This window comes from Dendrobates tinctorius, unplaced genomic scaffold (assembly GCF_039654945.1).
Source record: "Dendrobates tinctorius isolate UK_male_01 unplaced genomic scaffold, ASM3965494v1 ptg000014l, whole genome shotgun sequence".
In the NCBI taxonomy this organism is placed as follows: domain Eukaryota; kingdom Metazoa; phylum Chordata; class Amphibia; order Anura; family Dendrobatidae; genus Dendrobates; species Dendrobates tinctorius.
Window position 1 is genome coordinate 19805431 of NW_027361682.1, and position 23037 is coordinate 19828467.

The 23037-nt window shown below is 44.9% G+C and overlaps 1 protein-coding gene across 2 annotated transcripts in view; it reads right to left on the reverse strand.

The window, feature by feature from the left end:
• The window catches only part of ABCA9 (ATP binding cassette subfamily A member 9), a 271200-nt gene that overhangs the window by 195266 nt on the left and 52897 nt on the right, over positions 1-23037 (reverse strand). The gene's annotated exons all lie outside the window — the stretch shown is intronic.

The window sequence follows — 23037 nt, forward strand, 5'->3', positions numbered from 1 at the left end:
AGCTGCACAGAATGGGTAGAACACTCCCCGCTAGGCATCAACAGATGCCACAATTTGGCTCTTTCGGGGATAATAACAGTACAAGTAAAGTAACTGTCCTGAGGAACAGTTTATTCTCCCCAAGTTTGCTCACTTTGACATCTACCTTGCACATTTTCCCGTCCTTGCTGGGAAGAGGCTTGGTGACTAGGCCGAGTGGCCACTCATTGCGATGTGACTGAGTGTCTTTGAGAAGTACCACATCACCTGGTTGGATGTTTGGGTGGTCTTTTTGTCATTTTGTCCTGGTTTGTAGAGTGGAGGTATATTGCTTCTTCCATCTGTCCCAGAAGATATTGGACACGCTTTGCACTTGCCTCCATTGGCATCTGAAGAGGTCTTTATCATTGAATTCTCCGAGTGGAGCTCTCGGGTTTTCTGCGTGAGTAGCATTGCCGGAGTAAGAGCTGTCGTGTTTCCGGAATCGCTGGAGAGTGCTGACAGTTGCCTGGCATTCATGATAGCTGATACCTGGACCAAGAACGTAGTTAAACTCTCAAGTGTGAGCCTGGTGTTCGTTTGTAAGAAGATAGAGTCCAGTATCTTGCGTGCTATGCCTATCATTCTCTCCCAGGCACCTCCCATGTGCGAAGAGTGTGGCGGATTGAAAGTCCAGGTGCATCCTTGCTCGCCTAGGTACCCTTCAATGTTAGCGATGTCCAAATTGGAAGGGATCTGAAGTTCTCTTGCCGCTCCAATGAAATTCGTACCTCTGTTGGAGCGAATATGCTTCACAGGGCCTCTGATTGCGGTGAAGCGTCGAAACGCATTTATGAAACTTGAAGTGTCCATAGACTCGATTACTTCGATATGAACAGCTCTGATGGATAGACAAGTGAACCAAGGACCGAATACATCTAGTCCAACATTGGTGAAGGGGGGTTTGGTACTGAGTCTGTCGGATGGAAGATTCGCCATGTTCGGATTTTGGAATGAGCCACGGAGTTTGCGACACGTAACACAGTTGAAGATGAGTTTGCTCATGCTTCTCTTTGCGTCGATTATCCATAGACCAGCCGCCCGCAGATTTCTTTCAGTGAACAAACGGCCTTGGTGTCTCACCAAGTCATGATGATGCTGAATGAGCAGGGTTGTGACATGATGACGTCCAGAAATTATTACTGGGTGTTTCTCTGAAACTGCTATCTCGGCTTCTTGAAGACGGCCACCTACTCTCGGCAGCCCGCCTTGGTCAACAATTGGATCAAGCTTCTTTAGCACGCTATCTCCAGGAATAGCTTGTCCCTTCTTGAGGTTGTCTTTGACTATTTGTGTATCCATGATGTCCAGGAACATCCTCTCCTCTATGGACATCGCAACCTTGTTGTCCTCCTTTGTCCTGTGGAAGACTGTACATCCCATGAGGTCTTGTTCACCTTCACAGGCGTGGTCTTCATTGGTAGGTGCTGAGAAAGGGCAAGGTAGTGGAATGTTGTTTGGCAATTCCTTTACCAGCAGACTATTGTGACATGGCCGGAAAAGAGATGGACGTCCATTTTCTAGTGTGCTGGTAAGTAGAGATGAGCGACTTTGCCTTTTTTCAGGTCGAGTCGGGTTTCATGAAACGCGACTTTCTCAAAAGTCGGGTTGAACGAAATCGGCCGATTATCGTGAAAAGTCAAAGGCCGGCTGAAACACGAAACCCAATGCAATGCAAGTCAATGGGGAACCAAGGTCGGCAGGGAGTGGAGGACAGGAAACACACCTACAGTGCCCATTTTAATGCCAAAAACATTAATTCTTATTACTTAAGCTTGTCAACCTTATTTTACTTTATAATAATAGTTAGGAATTGAAAACTGGGGGTTATTTCGCTAAAGTTGTGGGGGGGGGGGGGTAGGGCTGGCTCCAGATTTTCGTGGGCTCAGGGCCAAAGAGTGTCACTGGGCTCTTTTAACACATGCCACAATTCATGATCCTCTGATACGGCAGAGAAATAGCGGTATAGTACAATGAAAAATACTTCACTTCTTACATCTTATGACTGATATCCATTTTAAATTCTCCAATAGCTCCAAAAACGGACAGTATATTACTCCATACAGTATTATGGCCACTGCATAGTGCACTGTACAGAGTAATGAGGCCCATATATTTCTCCATACAGAATCATTGGTCCCATATTATGTTTGAAACAGTATATGATGAGCTCCACATAATGCTAAAGTATATGTTGGTCCCCATGGATGAAGCTCCACTGTGTTATGGGCCCAAATAATGCTCCATATATAATGGGCCCCATATCTAATGCTCCAGTGCATAATGGGCCCTGTAAATGCTGCTCCAGTGTCTGATGTCCACCTTTGGAATGCTCCAGTGTATGGTGGGCCTCATATCATTCTCCAGAGTATAGTGCTCCCAAAAATAGCTGTCCCAACATTGAAAACAATTAAATAAGTCTCCTCGCTAGGGAATTCCTGTACTAGTCTGGACTCCTCGTCGTCCCCATCTTCCATCTCACTGCACTTGACCTGTTTAGGCAGAGGGCGTACAGACGTGATGTCATCGCGCTCTCTGACCAGAATGTCACTGTCAGGAAACGCGGAAAATGTCACAGCGGTGGAGCAGGGAGAGGTAAGTATTTTAACTTTGCAAGTGCTGTGATCCTGAGCAAGCAGGGGGGCCCCACTAGTTGGCGACGGCACTGGCACAGGGCCCTTCAAAGTATGGTGGTGTGTCTGATGGCAGGTGGCGGTGGTGTGCCTGATGGCGGGTCGTCCCCTTCTTCCATCTCACTGCACTTGGCTATTTAGGCCCTCCCACCGGCAGAGACACATTTGCGTACTATGAGGGGCCCTGTGCCAGTGCCGTCGCCCATGCCGTCATCTGCACCTTCCTCTTTGTCCCTGTGTAAGGTGGTATAGTATGCAGGAAGGGGAACCTGAGTTTCATCAGGGTCAGATTCTGGCTGTGTAGAGTGCGAGGGGAATGTAGTGGTCTGGGTCAATGTACCAGCAGAATCATCTAGCAGTGGCTGGGCATCAGTGCACTTGTGGTGCCCCCAGGAGTACGGTCGCCACAGTGGCATTACCTTCCTCCTAGGGAGTGTGATGTCATGCTTGGGAGCAACGAAGGATCTCTCTAGCAGTTAAACCTACACACAACACAGTTCCCACTCAAGGCCAGCAGGGAGACCTCTGAACCTGACTGCTGAGGAGCTGCTCTCTGTGGTCGGGAGGAGGTAAGTTAGGGCAGTCTGTGAAGGGAAGGGAAGTGTGTGGACGTGAGAAGGGGAGCTGGTGGATGAGCAGAGTTAAGGCTCACTCCTCGCTGGAGCGCATGGTCCGGATTCCGGTCTTCTAGTTTGTAGGGACACTAACAGTCCTGCAGCAGAAACCGGAGGAAGTAGGAGCTGCTCTGTTCCCTCGGAGGCCCCAGCAGCGACGTGTGTGAGCCAGAAGGAAAAGGCTATGGCTGCCTGCCATATGAGAAAGTTCCAAAAGAGAGTCAACAGGGGGAACTACAGTGAACTCAGTACTGCAAGTACCTCAGATAAGAACTAGAACGGAGGCCACACTACCTATCTGCAGAGAGAGAATTCCAAATTTGCTTCCAGGCTGACCAACTCCTTCTCCATCTGTACTCTGGGTCCTGGACGGCACTTACCAAGTACAGGTAAAGGAACTGCACGACTGTGTCTGTCATCTTTCTCCTGCACTGCACACCATCTACCAACTCTTACATCTGCCCTGCGACTACAGCCCTACCTGTGCAGGGCTTCTACATCTTAGCTGCACCACAACATCTGTCCCAGAAAAGCGACACTGCAGCGCGGGTCAATCTGATCAGAAACTACAGGTGGCGTCACGTATCATTCACCTATAAACGTTATTCACCCCTTTGCATGGATGCCCAGGGCCACGGAACGGGTCATCACCACCAACGTCCCTCTGTGACACCGGCCTGGTACCGATTAACCCCAATGCCCTGGCTGGCCACCCACTCTCCATGTCAGATTCATCTTGGACTGGGGAATTCACGATTTGACTTGATAACCCAGGCATGGAAAGAGCTACATGGACTAATGTGAAGTGTGGCCTGCTGCATCATTCACTTTTGGTGGGGGTGAAGGACACAAGGAAAGGGGTTCTTCCTGACCAGGAGCCAGCACTTGATGACTCAGTGCTTGCATTTTTTGAAACTTCAGAAGAGGAGGGCATATTTGCTGGAGTCTGTTTCGGCAATGTAAGCCAAAACCAGTTCCTGATGCTCCGGCTTTAAAAGCGGTTAACCTACTCCCAGAAAAGTTAGCCTTCCAGGCGTTCCGGAGCCAGACCATGACGCAGGCTCAACACGTCCTGCCTTAGCTGCAATTGTGCTTTTGCCACTACCAGCAGATGCACCACCACCATCAGCATCAGCTGGCCCCCCCACGCCCACGTCCGTGGCCTCTTCCACCAAACTTCAAAATGTTGCAGAAAATGAACCCAAAATAACATCAGATATATGGTACTGTATCAGAAGCGTACAGCTCTATACAGTCAAAGGATGATTGTCAATCTCCCTATATATACCATCAGTCACACAGAGACACTCACAGGCTCAGTATGGATTAAACAAGAATATAAAAAGTAGAAAAAGTGTACAGTATCATCAGATAGCAGGTATATATAGTATAGTTTAAACATTCTAAATTTCCATTGATATTTCAGGAGGCAGACACAGACGCTCTCAGGCTCAGTATCGATTACAACACAATATAAAAAGCCATAAAACGGTAATGGATCAGAAGATTACAGCTGTACACAGTGTAGGGGTCATTGTTGTCAATCTAAGTATTTATTTCCACAGTCAGAAGATAACTCTCACTTGGTAAATTTGGATTAGACCAGAATATAAAAAGCAGTAAATGGGTAATGTATCACAAGCGTAGAGCTGTATACACTAGTGTTGGGGTAATTTTTAAATGTACATCTAAATTGCAGGAGTAACCCACAGACTGTCACATGCTCAGGATGGATCACACCACAATATAACAAGAAGATCCGCAAGAAACAATCACACATGAGGGACAATGTTCCAGGTGTCAATGATACACTTAGAGTGGTGGGTGGAGGAGGACTTCCTGGCAGAAAGGCTAAAGTATCACCAGATACCAGGTATATATAGCATAGTTTAAACATTAAAAATGTACGTCTATATGTCAGGAGTAGTGTTGAGCCACCCCGCTAGTGTTCGTTCGTTTTGGTTCGTCGAACACGAGGCAAGTTCGTCGAATGTTTGTCGAACGTTCGACGAACTATGTCGAACACCATTGAAAACAATGGCAGGCAAACACAAACACATACAAACACATAGAAAACAATTACAAAACACCTTAAAAGGTGTCCCAAAGCAGACGAAATGCTCAGAATACAAAAATAACATATGGAAAACGGCAACTACATATAGAAAAGAGGTAGAGGAGTAAAAGGAGGAGGAGGAGACACAGCTATAGGCATCTCATGCCCTTATGAAGTCAAGAAAGGCTGGAATAAAAATGTAAAATACCAAAAAACAGTAAAAATCTGAAATCGAAGACGATCATATACCGTCCTACTTCCCACCATAAATTAGGCTAACTGCCGATCGGGCGGCGTTATTCCCACGAACCTCCGAACAGCGTCCATGAAGGCAAAGTGTTTGGTTTCTGGGGGCAGTATGGTTCCTTAAAGGAATGTCGAGAAGGGCACGACTAGGAGTGGAGCCTGCGGCTTAAATTGACTCCACCCGGGAAACCTCAACCATGCCAGCTACAGAAAAGATTGACAGATTGCAAGCTTTGTCAATTCTGTGGGTGGTGGTGGATGTCCGTTTTCAGTTGTGCTAGCGATTTGTCAGCTTAATTCCGTTAACAAATGAGACTCCGGCATTCCCCCGCGGTACGCATCAAGCTTACTAGAGGGACACGCGAGGCTCTGGCACGCGAGATCGATCAATAACAGGTCTGTCATGCCCTTACATGTCCGGGGCTGCATGCGCGCTACACTGAAAGGTCCAGCGTGTGTCGCTTACAGGTGCAGATAACCCACTGAACCCCGTTAGTGATGGGGGTCTGGGATTCCAATTCTTCCCCGCGAACAAGGATTTCCCATTAAGTGCAGGTCAACCGGAATCCCGGAATTAGGCCTAACAGGCATTCCAGAAAAAATGAAAAAATTATGTGTCCAAGCCACAGGTGCTGTAGCTTGCTTAACAGCTGGGCTCCTATGCTGAGTAGCACGCAGTTCTTACATAAACAGGTGGCATAGCTTGGTTCACGGGTGGGCAACTCTGCTGAGTAGCAGACAATGCTTACATAAACAGGCGGCATAGCTAGGTTCACAGGTGGGCTCCTCTGCTGAGCAGTAGACACCGGTACTAGTCCCAAAGTATTCACTGGGCTAAATGGAGTTAAAAAATGGTTCTTACATAAACAGGCGGCACAGCTTGGTTCACGGGTGGGCTCCTCTGATGAGTAACAGACACAGTTACTAGGCCCAAAGTATTAACTGTGCTAAATGCAGTCAAAAACTGGTTCTTTCATAAACAAGCGGCATAGCTAGGTTCACTGGTGGGCTCCTCTGCTGAGTAGCAGACAGTGCTACAAGGCCCAAAAAGATTTTCTGGACAAGATGCGGTAAAAAATAATTAGAAACACACACGGTGTAGCTCCTTGACAGGTGCACTACACCGCTGGCTACCAGACACCGCTACCTATGCCATGAAACAGTCTATTAACATTGAAAACCATTATTAATGCGAAAATGAAGTTACACTTTTGGTGAACAAACCGTTCTCGAACGGATCCTCGAAATGCCGAATTTTAAGCAAAGTGTTCGAGTTCAACGAATGGCTCAAACACCGCCCAAAACAGCTGGAATTTTAACTTGGCAAACAGGTCAACTCGAACACCGCTCATTTCTAATCAGGAGGCAGACTCAGACGTTCTCAGGCCCAGTATGGATTCGACAAGATTTTAGAAAGTTGAGAAAGGGTACAGTATCACCGGATAACAGGCATATATGTAGCATAGTTTACACATGAAAAACCTATGTCTATATATCAGGAGGCAGACTCAGACGGTCTCAGGCCCAGTATGGATTTGACGTGATTGTAGAAAGTTGAGAAAGGGTACAGTGTCACTGGATAGCAGGTATATATAGCATAGTTTAAACATTAAAAATCTGCGTGTATATTTCCGGAGTCTGACAAAGACACTCACAGCCTCAGTATGGATTAGACAAGAATCTAAAAAGTAGAAAAGGGTTATGTATTCGAAGCATACACCAGTATACACTGTTGGGGTATTTTTCAATCTTCATATATATTTCAGTCTCAGTAAGACAGTCCAAACTCTCCGCAAGAGGAAATGAGATGGATACAAGTACAGTCGGAAAGTCGACTGATTGCCGAAATTTTGGAATTACTAATCACGGTAAAAACTCCCGGGAGAATTCTCAGAGGCGATGCTGACCCTCAATTACTTTGTCTGTGGAGACAGCGAAAACAGTTCTTGTGAAGAAAGGTTTGCTGTATCGCAGTACCGTGGAACCCATCACCGTTACTCATCTCCATCAAATTGTGATCACAGAGACAGATGTAGACATTATCCTCACTGTCTATCATGATCTGTCAGGTAACTTTGGAGTGCAAAAGACACAAGCCACAGGCCGTAGGCGATTCTATTGGATTGGCATGCGAGGACACATTTAAAAATGTGGGCAGGAATGTCACACGTCTGTGAGTCGGAAAACCGTGAAAGCTGATGATAAACCACCACTGCATCTCATTGTGAGTCCACGTCTATAACAAATGGAAGCCATTGATCATCTGAAGATAGAGCCCAGCAGGACAGGGCATAGCTACGTCTTAATCATCATCTATCATTTCAACAAATTTGTATTGGCAGTCCCAGTGAAGTATTTAACAGGCCAGACTACACAGTGGTGGAGCAGGGAGAGGTAAGTATTGCAAGTGCTGGTGCCCTGAGCAAGCAGGGGGGCTCACTCGTGGGCCCCTCACAGTACGCCGGTGTGTCTGACGGTGGGTGTGCACCCCCACCCTCAGAGACACTTGATTCTACTATGAGGGACCTTGTGCCAGTGCCGATGCCAAAGAGTGTGCCCACTCACCTGTCCAGGGCAACGGCACTCGCACGAGTGCGTGCGCCAGGTGGTGACCCCGGTGGGGGGAGGCAGCCCAGTTAGGGAGGTGGAAAAATTTCATATGTTGATGTTGGACATTCAGCAGCTGCAAATGGAGTAATTGGAGAAGTCCGCGGAAGAGGAGGACAAAAGCGAGCCATTTTTCTGGCATCCTACGTGTCAGCAGGGGAGGGTGGGACAAAATCCTTTGAAACCCATGCATGGTTCATTTTAATGAAGCCAGAAGCAACCAAAATTAACCCCTAAAATTTAGCTTTTAATTCAATAACTAAAAACATTAGTGAAAATAACTAAAAAAGGGAGAGGTAGAGTACAAACAATGAAGGGTAATAAAGATACTATTTTAGTTCTCTTCAGTGATCACAGAATATGGGCCACCAGCTAAATTGCCCTAGTCAGCCCTATTTTGACCCTTCCTAACCGCGGAGGTTGGCACCCTAGTTGTAGACGACACGGCGCCCCCGCTCAACGTCGGTATCCCTAATAACCCCTACGTCTCCCTATATATACAAAAAGGGGACACAAAAAAGAAAAACACACACATACTTATAATACCGAAAAAAATGAAGAGACATAAATAGTCTCATAGATAATGCAAAAGTGCTATGAACTTATCTCGTAGTATTTCTGATGGTATGAAAGCCCCAGAAAGAACTTATCTCGTAGTAAAAAGAATGATACATGGGGTACATATCAAAAAAGCAGCTTAAAGAAAGACTTATCTCGTAGTCACAAAAATACTAATAAGCTGCAGATGGCAGACCAAATTACCAAATAATAAATTTAATAAAAAACGGCTACAAGGAAATTCAATGAAAAGCACCTATACTAATTTATTTGTCCGGATCACCGGACAAACCTATGCAAAATGGTACAAAAAATTGTACATTAAGGCAGAAAAAGGTAGCCTATATAGCACATGCGGCAGCCATTACCTTGAAAACTGGGGGTAAGAATCACCCCGTTTCACAGAAATCCAGCCCAAATCCAATATCTGTGCATGAGACAAAAAATGTGCTACCTCACAACAATCATAGATGAAAAAAATGAGGCTACCAAATTCATCTCAGATCATACAATGTGGTACAGCGATATCCAAGTAATAATGTATACAGAGTCTAGACCCACAGAGCATAATTGCTCAATAGATTAAGTCTTAATAGACAGTGCCACCGATGGTTCTGCCAAAAATAATGTACAACATAATACTTATCAGCCTCTTGATGTATATAGAAACCCGACGCGTTTCCCCCTCTCAGTCCGCTGAGGGTTCATCAGGGGTCAAAAAGTGGGGTCTCATTACCCCTGGCCGAAAGAGCAATGCAGTGTGCGGCTTACTCCAAGCGCGTTCACCGCCATTATTTAAAAATTCTGCGCTGGTATAAAACGCCCACTTCCGGTAACCGCAATCCAAGATGGTGGTCTAAACCGGAAGGGGATCATATTGAGGACGAACAGTACTCAGGTATGCTGTCCAATGTAGCAGCCACCAGAATGACGTAGACACCGCGCACCCTACTAAGAGGCACTGACAGAAACAGGAGTCAGCAAACTAGTGCCTAAAAACAAATGATAAGATAGAATAATACTTCTCACTAGCGATACCAAATTCCGCGAATAGTGAACCAAAAATATTATAGTTTAAATAAAGTCTAGATAATTATAATTATATTCACGTACATATCCACATAGATTCAAAAAATAACCTCATTATTGAGAACACCCAATTCATCCACAAAGTCATTGGAAGAAAATCCTCAATAGACATGGAGTAAAAAATTGCATCCCAAGCTATAATAAATAGAAAAAATAATAAACAATAAATAATCATCAATAGTAATAATTTACTGACCCAATCGTCAAAACAACTATAAAGTGTAGGCTGGGAACATGTGAAAAACCACCGATTATAGATAACTACTAAAATTTAGCTGTTCATTAAGGCCTTTTGGGCTCTGAGATTCAAGCCAAAAAATCCAGCGTGTCTCACGCTGTAGAATTCTGTTATCCCAATCTCCCTGTCTAACTGCGGGCTGCACTTTCTCTATAACACGAAAATTGATATGTCTATCATCTCCTCCATGTACCATATTGACATGACGGGCTAAAGGGGTATCTCTTTTGTGTCTAATATCCCCCAAATGTTCACCTATGCGGACACGTAATTCCCGCTTTGTTTTACCAACATAGTCAAGGGGGCAGGTACAAGTACACAGATATACAACTCCAGTAGTTTTACAATTTGCAAAGGTTTTCATTTCATAAATCCTCTTTGTATAAGCACTGCAGAAGGTATGAGATACACAAATATATTTACAAAAACTGCAGTGTCCACACTTAAAGGTGCCTGTTGCTCTATTACGCAGCCACGTTTCCTCTCTTTTCTGAGGCTCCAAATGGCTGTCTACCACCCGATCCTTTATTGACCTACCCTTCCTAAATGTAACTGATGGACCCGGAGTGATAAAATTACATATATCATTATCCATTTTCAGAATGGACCAATATTTCTCCAGAATGTTCATGACTTTACCAGATTGATCATCAAAGCATCAAAGGTCCCTATCAGTCTAGTGATTGTATTAGAATTCTCCCTTGCCCTCGGAACCAACAAGGACATCCTGCTTACTTGTTTAGCATGTTTATAAGCCGGTTCAATCGCCCTTGTTGGATATCCCCTGCTTCTAAACCTTCTCCATAGTTCCCTCGATTGTAGTTCAAAATCATTCCACTCGGAGCAGTTCCTCCGAACTCTGAGGAACTGACCCCTTGGTATACCTCGTTTAAGTGGGAGGGGATGATGGCTTTCCCACCTCAGGAGACTATTAGTCGAGGTTGGTTTTCGATGCAGGTTGGTTTTAAGTGAATCATCTGAAGAAATAGAAATATTCACATCCAGGAATGTGATCTGATTACCACCAAGGTAATGGCTGCCGCATGTGCTATATAAGCTACCTTTTTCTGCCTTAATGTACAATTTTTTGTACCATTTTGCATAGGTTTGTCCGGTGATCCGGACAAATAAATTAGTATAGGTGCTTTTCATTGAATTTCCTTGTAGCCGTTTTTTATTAAATTTATTATTTGGTAATTTGGTCTGCCATCTGCAGCTTATTAGTATTTTTGTGACTACGAGATAAGTCTTTCTTTAAGCTGCTTTTTTGATATGTACCCCATGTATCATTCTTTTTACTACGAGATAAGTTCTTTCTGGGGCTTTCATACCATCAGAAATACTACGAGATAAGTTCATAGCACTTTTGCATTATCTATGAGACTATTTATGTCTCTTCATTTTTTTCGGTATTATAAGTATGTGTGTGTTTTTCTTTTTTGTGTCCCCTTTTTGTATATCTAGGGAGACGTAGGGGTTATTAGGGATACCGACGTTGAGCGGGGGCGCCGTGTCGTCTACAACTAGGGTGCCAACCTCCGCGGTTAGGAAGGGTCAAAATAGGGCTGACTAGGGCAATTTAGCTGGTGGCCCATATTCTGTGATCACTGAAGAGAACTAAAATAGTATCTTTATTACCCTTCATTGTTTGTACTCTACCTCTCCCTTTTTTAGTCATTTTCACTAATGTTTTTAGTTATTGAATTAAAAGTTAAATTTTAGGGGTTAATTTTGGTTGCTTCTGGTGTTACTATTTAATATATAACCCCTTTATTAGTTTTGAGGTCTGTTTTTGACTAGTATGGCTGGGTTCCTGTCGGGACCCATTGATACAAATAAATGGTTGGACGATGCAAGGGAGGTCTTTTCTGAAGCAGAAACTGACTCTCTTTCTGCTGCGGGCTCTTCTCTCAAAGCACTTTTCTCTGAATTATTGGAGGCATTTAAAGAGAATATTAAGTCATGGTGGGAGGTACAATCATTGGAAAATTACATTAAACAAAAGATTGTCCCACGTGGTCTAAGGATACCATTAATACCGGCTCCAAGGTGTAGGACTCCATCTTTACTTGCAAGGTGGGAGGAGGAGGTAACTGCATCATCTATACGGCTAATGCAGATATTATTGGATGAAGAGAAAATAACTTTGGAGAGGACTTCATTAAGGGTGAAGGAACTAACTGAGGCTACTCTCAAATTAAAAACAGCTGCTGACTTCGTAACAAGGGAAGAAAATCTTAAGAATATTGTTGAGAAATATCAACTTTCTATCAAAGAAAGGAAACACAAACGATTTGTTAGGGACTCAGCAGAGATCAGGGAAAAACGAGCATATCCTGCCCTTACCTCGAGAGGTATTTCTGGGGACATTTCATCCTCAGATATAGAATCCTCACACGCTGAAGGGGGTTCTAAATTGTATAACTCTAGGCCATATTTTAGAAATAAGGGACGAGGATGCAGGGGTAATTTCAGAAGATGGCAGGATACCGAGCGCCACTCTGTGAGTACTTTCTCCAAAAAGCAAGAAACAAACTCTGCAGCAAATATAAATTCCTCCTCCTCCTCAGCCTGCTCTTCAGCATCTTTTTTAGAAACCAGGGGTTTGGCACCATACAAGTTACGGGAGCGTACAAACAATCAAAAATAAGGGCTCTGGATGAGGGGGACAATGAAAATCAGATAATCAATTTGTCCTCATATAAGTTATCAGATACAGAGAAGAGGGTTCTTGAATGGGGGCTATCTTTTGTACCCACGACTAGGTTTGACCCATTTGTATGGGTTAAGGATATTAATCTATTTACACGTAAACTTAAGTGGAAAAAAATTTTTGCCCTTAATGATAGAAATAAATGCCAACAACTTGGAATTTTGGAGGAGGAACTCCCTGATGTAATGCTTTTGGCTGATTTGGCAGAGGAAGGACAGAGAGATATTGGGGTGGGTCCCTTTTCTGATTTGAAACCAAAAAGCAAAAAGATGCCACCAATTGGTGATACTGGTAGTATTGAAATTTTTCAACAGCTTGTCTCGGCAGAGATCTGTAAGATTGACTCGAAGAGAGACAGGGTCCCACCTAACCTCTCCTTCCGTGAGAGAAAGGCTTTGGAGGAACTTGGTGATAATGATCGGATTGTGTTGAAGCCCTCCGATAAAGGGGGTAACACTGTTATCCTCAACAGAGATGAATATATTCAAATGTGTATGAGGATTCTCTCTGACAAATCAACGTATGAGGTGCTCAGGAGTGATCCGACTAAGGAATATAGTCTGAAATTGTCAATACTACTTAGAAGGCCCTTAGATTTGAAGCTGATGTCAAAGAATGAGTTCAACGTCTTACTACCCAAGTGGCCAGTTACAGCTACGTTTTACTCCCTGCCAAAGATCCATAAGGGGTTTGACCCCCTTAAGGGTAGACCAATCGTCTCGGGGATTGATGCCCTTTGTCAGAACTCCAGCATGTATTTGGATCAAGTGTTGAGACCATTTGTGCTATCCTTCACCTCATATTTGAGAGATACAATGGACCTTCTTAATAAACTTGAAGGAATCACAGTGGACCCAGGTACGATACTGGCCTCCATTGATGTCGAGGCTCTTTATAGCAGTATTGGCCACACAGAAGGTCTAAGAGCTACTGAGTATTTTCTTAAGGGGAGAGGTATTCATTTTGGAGCACACAACAATTTTTTGCTGGAACTTCTTCAATTTGTTTTGTGTCATAATTTCTTCCTATTTAATGGGAGATACTACCACCAGCTCAGGGGCACAGCGATGGGGAGCCCTTGTGCCCAAACTTATGCTAATTTGCTCCTGGGCTGGTGGGAGGACACTAGGGTCTTTGGGGACGAGGATGTCGTCTGGTTCCCTAGGATATTATTCTGGGGTCGGTACATCGACGACATCCTCGTCCTCTGGGCGGGGTGTGGAGAATCATTCAGGTCCTTTGTTGATACCCTTAATAAGAATGAGTTGGGTCTTTTTTTCACCCATGAGGTAGGTGGAGATCGGATCACATTCCTGGATGTGAATATTTCTATTTCTTCAGATGGTTCACTTAAAACCAACCTGCATCGAAAACCAACCTCGACTAATAGTCTCCTGAGGTGGGAAAGCCATCATCCCCTCCCACTTAAATGAGGTATACCAAGGGGTCAGTTCCTCAGAGTTCGGAGGAACTGCTCCGAGTGGAATGATTTTGAACTACAATCGAGGGAACTATGGAGAAGGTTTAGAAGCAGGGGATATCCAACAAGGGCGATTGAACCGGCTTATAAACATGCTAAACAAGTAAGCAGGATGTCCTTGTTGGTTCCGAGGGCAAGGGAGAATTCTAATACAATCACTAGACTGATAGGGACCTTTGATGATCAATCTGGTAAAGTCATGAACATTCTGGAGAAATATTGGTCCATTCTGAAAATGGATAATGATATATGTAATTTTATCACTCCGGGTCCATCAGTTACATTTAGGAAGGGTAGGTCAATAAAGGATCGGGTGGTAGACAGCCATTTGGAGCCTCAGAAAAGAGAGGAAACGTGGCTGCGTAATAGAGCAACAGGCACCTTTAAGTGTGGACACTGCAGTTTTTGTAAATATATTTGTGTATCTCATACCTTCTGCAGTGCTTATACAAAGAGGATTTATGAAATGAAAACCTTTGCAAATTGTAAAACTACTGGAGTTGTATATCTGTGTACTTGTACCTGCCCCCTTGACTATGTTGGTAAAACAAAGCGGGAATTACGTGTCCGCATAGGTGAACATTTGGGGGATATTAGACACAAAAGAGATACCCCTTTAGCCCGTCATGTCAATATGGTACATGGAGGAGATGATAGACATATCAATTTTCGTGTTATAGAGAAAGTGCAGCCCGCAGTTAGACAGGGAGATTGGGATAACAGAATTCTACAGCGTGAGACGCGCTGGATTTTTTGGCTTGAATCTCAGAGCCCAAAAGGCCTTAATGAACAGCTAAATGTTAGTAGTTATCTATAATCGGTGGTTTTTCACATGTTCCCAGCCTACACTTTATAGTTGTTTTGACGATTGGGTCAGTAAATTATTACTATTGATGATTATTTATTGTTTATTATTTTTTCTATTTATTATAGCTTGGGATGCAATTTTTTACTCCATGTCTATTGAGGATTTTCTTCCAATGACTTTGTGGATGAATTGGGTGTTCTCAATAATGAGGTTATTTTTTGAATCTATGTGGATATGTACGTGAATATAATTATAATTATCTAGACTTTATTTAAACTATAAGATTTTTGGTTCACTATTCGCGGAATTTGGTATCGCTAGTGAGAAGTATTATTCTATCTTATCATTTGTTTTTAGGCACTAGTTTGCTGACTCCTGTTTCTGTCAGTGCCTCTTAGTAGGGTGCGCGGTGTCTACGTCATTCTGGTGGCTGCTACATTGGACAGCATACCTGAGTACTGTTCGTCCTCAATATGATCCCCTTCCGGTTTAGACCACCATCTTGGATTGCGGTTACCGGAAGTGGGCGTTTTATACCAGCGCAGAATTTTTAAATAATGGCGGTGAACGCGCTTGGAGTAAGCCGCACACTGCATTGCTCTTTCGGCCAGGGGTAATGAGACCCCACTTTTTGACCCCTGATGAACCCTCAGCGGACTGAGAGGGGGAAACGCGTCGGGTTTCTATATACATCAAGAGGCTGATAAGTATTATGTTGTACATTATTTTTGGCAGAACCATCGGTGGTACTATCTATTAAGACTTAATCTGTTGAGCAATTATGCTCTGTGGGTCTAGACTCTGTATACATTATTACTTGGATATCGCTGTACCACATTGTATGATCTGAGATGAATTTGGTAGCCTCATTTTTTTCATCTATGATTGTTGTGAGGTAGCACATTTTTTGTCTCATGCACAGATATTGGATTTGGGCTGGATTTCTGTGAAACGGGGTGATTCTTACCCCCAGTTTTCAAGGTAATGGCTGCCGCATGTGCTATATAAGCTACCTTTTTCTGCCTTAATGTACAATTTTTTGTACCATTTTGCATAGGTTTGTCCGGTGATCCGGACAAATAAATTAGTATAGGTGCTTTTCATTGAATTTCCTTGTAGCCGTTTTTTATTAAATTTATTATTTGGTAATTTGGTCTGCCATCTGCAGCTTATTAGTATTTTTGTGACTACGAGATAAGTCTTTCTTTAAGCTGCTTTTTTGATATGTACCCCATGTATCATTCTTTTTACTACGAGATAAGTTCTTTCTGGGGCTTTCATACCATCAGAAATACTACGAGATAAGTTCATAGCACTTTTGCATTATCTATGAGACTATTTATGTCTCTTCATTTTTTCGGTATTATAAGTATGTGTGTGTTTTTCTTTTTTGTGTCCCCTTTTTGTATATCTAGGGAGACGTAGGGGTTATTAGGGATACCGACGTTGAGCGGGGGCTCCGTGTCGTCTACAACTAGGGTGCCAACCTCCGCGGTTAGGAAGGGTCAAAATAGGGCTGACTAGGGCAATTTAGCTGGTGGCCCATATTCTGTGATCACTGAAGAGAACTAAAATAGTATCTTTATTACCCTTCATTATTTGTACTCTACCTCTCCCTTTTTTAGTCATTTTCACTAATGTTTTCAGTTATTGAATTAAAAGTTAAATTTTAGGGGTTAATTTTGGTTGCTTCTGGTGTCACTATTTAATATATAACCCCCTTTATTAGTTTTGAGGTCTGTTTTTGCTCATTTTAATGAAGGTTAGATCATCAACATTTTGGGTCGACAGACAGGTCCTTTTTTCTGTCAGGATTAATCCAGCAGCACTGAAGACTCATTCAGATAACACACTAGCAGCAGGGCAAGCGAGCTCCTGTAAGGCATATTGTGCCAATTCAGGCCAGGTGTCAAGTTTACTGGCCCAATAGTCAAAGGGGAATGACCGGTGAGGAAGAACATTGATATGTAAAGAGAAGTAGTTTGTTACCTGTCTCCTGTCACTTTCAATCAATGCAGTATTACCAGTCGTGTGAGAGGTACTTGAAAAATCAGTCCACAACATGGTCATGAAACCCCTGTGTCCAATGCCACTTCGGCTGTGTGCACCACGAACACCTCTTCCATGTTGCCCCCTACGGCTCGTTGGAAAAACATCACAGCCGCTGTGTGCTGGGAATGCCTCAAACAAACGGTTTACCAGAGTTGCTTGTATGTTAGCGAATATTAGCTCTAGGTTCTCCTGTGGCATGATGTTTTGGAATTTGCCTTTATAGCGTGGATCCAGGATGCTGGCCAACCAGTAGTCATCATCGTTCATTATTTTGGCAATGCGGGGGTCCCTTTTTAGGATCTGCAAGGCATAATCAGACATGTGGGCCAATGTTCCAGGTGTCAATGATGCACTGCTAGTGCTGGGTGGAGGAGCACTTTCTGGCAAATCCACATCCCTCCAGTCACGCACAAACCCTGTACCTGACCTTGCCACGCCAACATTTTTTCTTGCCCCCTGAGAAGCATCCTCCTCCCCAAAATAATCATCCCCATCATCCTCCTCCTCCTCCTCTTCTTCCTCCACCTCGTCCACGAGACTTCCCTGAGCAGACAATGGCTGACTGTCATCAAGGCTTCCCTCCTCCTCGGCTGCAGACGCCTGCTCCTTAATGTGCGTCAAAGTTTGCATGAGCAGATGCATAAGTGAGATGCACATGCTTATGATGGCGTCGTCTGCACTTACCAGCCGTGTGCATTCCTCAAAACACTGAAGGACTTTACAGAGGTCTTTCAGCTTCGACCACTGCACACCAGACAACTACATGTCTGCCTGCAAACTGCCTGCCCGTGTATCCTCCCACAAATGAATTACAGCCTGCCTCTGTTCACACAGCCTCTGAAGGGTGGAGTTCCACCTTGTTGCAAGGTCGATAATTAGGCGGTGCTTGGGAAGGTGGAGCAATCGCTGCAGCTTCTGCATACGACTGGAGGGTACGGGCTACCGGCGGATGTGCGAGCACAGTCTTCGCACCTTATGGAGCAGGGCTGTTAACTCCAGATAATTATTGAGGAAGCACTGCACCACCAGTTTCAAGGTGTGAGCCAGGCAAGGTATGTGTCTGAGTTTTGAAAGGGCTATGGCTGCCACAAAATTCCGACCATTATCACTAACTACCTTGCCTGCCTCAAGATGTAGACTGCCAAGCCATGACTCAGTGTGCCGCTGCAAGTAGTCGGCCAGTACCTCCACGGTGTGTCTGTTGTCGCCCAAACACATCATCTTCAACACAGCCTGCTGACGCTTACCACTAGCTGTTCGATAGTGGGACACCTCGTGTGCAACACTGGCAGCTGCGGATGGAGTGCTCGTGCGACTGCACTCTGTGGACGAGCTTTCGCTTCTGGAGGAGGGTCGAACGCCTACAGCCAACTGTTTCCTATACCGTGGGCTAGGCAGCACTGTCCACCGCCGCTGTCCCCTGTGGACCCTGCATACACCACATTAACCCAGTGCACAGTGATGGACACGTAGCGGCCCTGGCCATGCCTACTGGACCATGCAACTGTTGTGAGGTGCACCTTTCCACTCACTGATTGCTTGAGTGCATGGACAAAGTGGTCTTTCACATACATGTGGAGGGCTGGGATGGCTTTTCGCGAAAAGAAGTAGGTCATAGCGTGGTACTGCGTAGGCCATGAGCTCGCGGAAAGCTTTGCTTTCAACCAACCGGTAGGGCATCATCTCTAACGAGATTAGTTTGGCAATGTGGGCGTTCAAAGCCAGTGTATGCGGATGAGAGGATGAGTACTTTCTTGTCCTACTCAGTCTCTGGTAGGGTGAGCTGGACTTGAGAGCTGCATATGGTGGAACTAGCGGTGGACATGGCGGACTGAGAGAGGGTTGGTGATGGTGTTGGTGGTGTTGCTGATGGCCTAGATTCAGTCTTTCATAGCAATAACATTGTGTTTCCATGACTGCTTTGCCCTTGCGACGACACCTCGACATTTGCTGCTGGTGGTGTGCTAACCGGTGGGCTTACAGTGGGGGAAGTGATGTAGCGTTGCTGACTACCTTCATTCGGAGCAGGTGCACATGTGGTACGTGAGGTTTGGTAGTCCGTCCACGCTTGCAAGTGCATGGTGGTTAAATGTCTAAGCAGCAAACTGGTATTCAAATTTCTCTGATTTTCCCCTCGGCTAAAGGTCTTTGCGCGCTTCTTACAAATAACCTTTGCCTGATCATTAGGATTTTGTTCAAAAAAGTGCCACACTGCACTCTTCCTACTATGGAAGACATTTTGAGACCTTGCATGCTGTGCTAATTTGACCATCTGGCCAAGCTGTCCTGCAACTCCATTGGTTTTTGTAACACGTTTCTGGACTGCTTCGGTCCTGCCAGATAACAGCTGTTGCGATGTCGTTGCTTGCTGCGGATCCTCCTCCTCCTCTTCTGAGCTATTGGCAGCGGCACCCTCTTCCCCCAATGGATGCCAATCTGGGTCAACAACTGGGTCATCCATCACCTCCTCTTCAATTTCATGTACACCTTCCTCTGTGTCACCGTGAAAGGTGGTATAGTATGCGGGAAGGGGCACCTGAGTTTCATCAGGGTCTGATTCTGCCTCAGTACACTGCGAGGATAATGTAGTGCTCTGAGTGAATGTACCAGCAGAAAAATCTAGCAGTGGCTGTGCATCAGTGCACTCCATGTCAGATTCATCTTGGACTGGGGAATTCACGATTTGACTTGCTAACCCAGGCATGGTATGTGAAAAGAGCTCCATGGAGTAATCGGTAGTGTGGCCTGCCACATCCTTCACTTTTGGTAGGGGTGAAGGACACAAGGAAAGTTGTTCTTCCTGACCAGGAGCCTCCACTGATGACTCAGTGCTTTTATTTTTTGAAACTTCAGAAGAGGAGGCGAGAGAGCTGGAGGCTGTGTCAACAATGTAGTCAAAACTTGTTCCTGAAGCTCCAGCTTTAAAAGTGGTTTACCTGCTCCCAGAAAAGAGAGCCTTTGAGGCCTTGTGGAGCCAGACGATGACGCAGGCTCAACACCTCCTGCCTTAGGTGCTATTATGCTTTTGCCACTACCAACAGATGCAACACCACCACCATCAGGACCGGCTGGCAATCCCCGCCCACTTCCATGGCGTCTTCCACCATACTTCCTCGTTTTTGTGAAAATGTACCCAAAATACCACCAGCTATATGGTACTGTAAAACAAGGTAGAAGGTGTATCTACTATTGGTGAGAATTTGGATCTCACTATAGATTTGAGGACTCAGAATTATTGTCTCAGGACCAGGAGAGATTACACCTCAATGTAACAGGCTGAAATTGGATGGTGTATGACAAGGTGGAGGGTGTGTATAGGATTGGTGAGAATTTGAATCTCACTATAGATTTGAGGACGCTGAACTATTGTCTCAGGCACAGGAGAGATTACACCTCAATGTAATAGGCTGAAATTGGATGGTGTATGACAAGGTGGAGGGTGTCTATAGGATTGGTGAGAATTTGGATCTCACTAGAGATTTGAGGACACTGACAATGATGCTCTCAGTCCAAGTATGGACGCAGGCAGCCTAATGAGCAGGACTGCTGCACACACAAAAGGGTGGAAAAATGAACGCTTGGTAACTGTGCAGAAAAGAGGAAGAAAAGTATTTTTGCTTTTAAAAAAGCAGTTTGCACAGCAGTGTGGAAACAGCAATGCAGCTATCAGGGAGCCTTCTAAGGCAGCCTAATAACCAACAGAGCTGATGCACAAAAATAGAGCCTCCCCTGTCACTGCACACAAAGTGTTGTGTTCTAAGTGGAAATCGCTAACAGCAGAAGCAGTTTTTTGGTTTTTCTTCCCTGCCTAACGCTCTCCGTACAGAATCATCATCATCAGCAGCTCTCCCTATGCTAAGATCGGCATAAATAACATGGCGGTCGGTGTGCACGCCCTTTTATAGCCCCTGTGACGCCACACAAAGCAAGCCAATCGCTTGCATGCCCTTGTCAAAGATGGTGGTGACCGATGCCCATGTCATCGCGTTGCCCACAGTGTGCGTCCTCCAACATTGGCTGAAAAAGGGCGCTGGAAGCATCTTTTTGAAACGTGACTTTGGCGCTCTGGTCGCCGACCTCGTGGCCGACCTCACGCTATGGTCGGGATTCGTTTCATGAAACCAGACTTCAGCGAAAGTCGCCGACTTTTGAATATGACCGACCCGTTTTGCTCAACTCTACTGGTAAGCATAGAGTTGACTGAGGCCGGCTGTGTGATCCTCCTAGACAGACGTCTCCTATGATGACCCATCCAAGGTGGAGCCTCTCTGTGTACGGAGCGTTCCCGGAGCCGTTTATACACTCTCTAGTCTTGTGGTATCTCTTCCCAGGAGTAGAGCTATTGGGGTTTCTGGATCCATCTCAGGTATCAGGTGGGCTATACGCTTTAGATGGGGGTGATGTCTCGCCACCTCCCGTGAAGGTATTTCTGACCTGTTGTCAGGAATCAGGAATCTGGTTGCACTCCAGGATGGTCGGTAATGATAGGCAGGTCTGGCCATCTATGGACTCCACTTTGTATCCGGTTGCTTTTCTCCTCGCCGTCTCAACGGGACCTGAACACATCCTCAGGGTGTAGGGAGAACCAGGACCTACAATGCTGAAGTTGTCAAAGAAGATGGACCTGGCTAGAGACCTGTTACTTTGGTCATCCAGGATTGCATAAATCTTGAAGGCTTTGTCCTTGTGGCCTACAGGATAGACTCAGACAAGGCAGATTTTTGAACAGGACCTTCCTCCTGCGAGTCCCTTACAGATCTCTGTACATTGAGAGCTGACCGCAGGGGTGTCTTTGTCAGTGTCCTCCTGATTCTCATCTTGCTCCGCTGCTTGCGGCATCGCTCGTGGAGGTGATCCAGGGTGCAAGGCTGTATTTTGATCCGTGCTGCTGCATTCTGCACATTTCACGCTAGCTTCACAGTTCCTGGCAAAGTGAGAGGTTGTGGCACAACATTTGAAGCAGATGTTGTTCTCATTGAGGAAACCTTTGCGATCCTCCAAAGACTTCTCCCTGAAGGCTCTGCATTTCAGTAGAGGATGCGGTTTCTTGTGTAGAGGACAATGTTTACTGACATCCTGAGGCTTGCTCTCATCTGGAGGGGTTTTATTCACCTAATGAGTATGGCCTGTGGAAACAATGTTAGTTTTGTGGACTGCTCTTGCCGGGTTTGACACCAGGGACAGTGGAATATGACAGAGTAAAGAGAAAATTAGGGTCATTTCTAATTCTAGATTGTTTGGTGACAAAATCAACAAATACAGTGAAAGGAGGGAATGCTACATTATGATTTTGCTTATACTGCGAGCCACATGTAATCCACTTTTCTTGGAGGTTGTAAGGAAGTTCCTGTACTATCAGATTGACACCCTTAGCGGTGTCTAAGAATGCCAATCCGGGCAAGTCTCCTTCCTGCTGGGCAACCTGTAATTCAGTCAATAAATCACTCAGTTCTCTAAGCTTTAGATAACCTTTAGGTCCTATCTTAGGGAAATCATCAATTCTTTTATATAAAGCAATCTCTATGACTTCTACTGTCCTATAGCATTCATAAAGTCTTTCCCACACTTTATATAGGGCTGTGTGAGGATGCTTTACATTAATGTCTCTCATTCTTTTGGCATGCTCGGCTGACTCACTTCAGAGCCACTTTACCAGGAGATCTAACTCCTCACTACAAGAAAGGTCCAGACCAAGAATGGCACTCCGGAATGAGGCTCGCCATGACCGATAGTTCTCAGGTTGTCATTGAACTTTACAAGTCCTTTTGTAACCAGTTCTCGGCGGGCAAACAACTTTGCAAAGTCCATGATGGCTCCATCAGTGCTGGCATGAGCTGGTGTGTTATAGTCATGTCTAGTGTGTGGTGTATCACCACACCTGTAAGACGCTTCTGACTCCGGATAGTCTGTGCGGTCCCTTGTCGG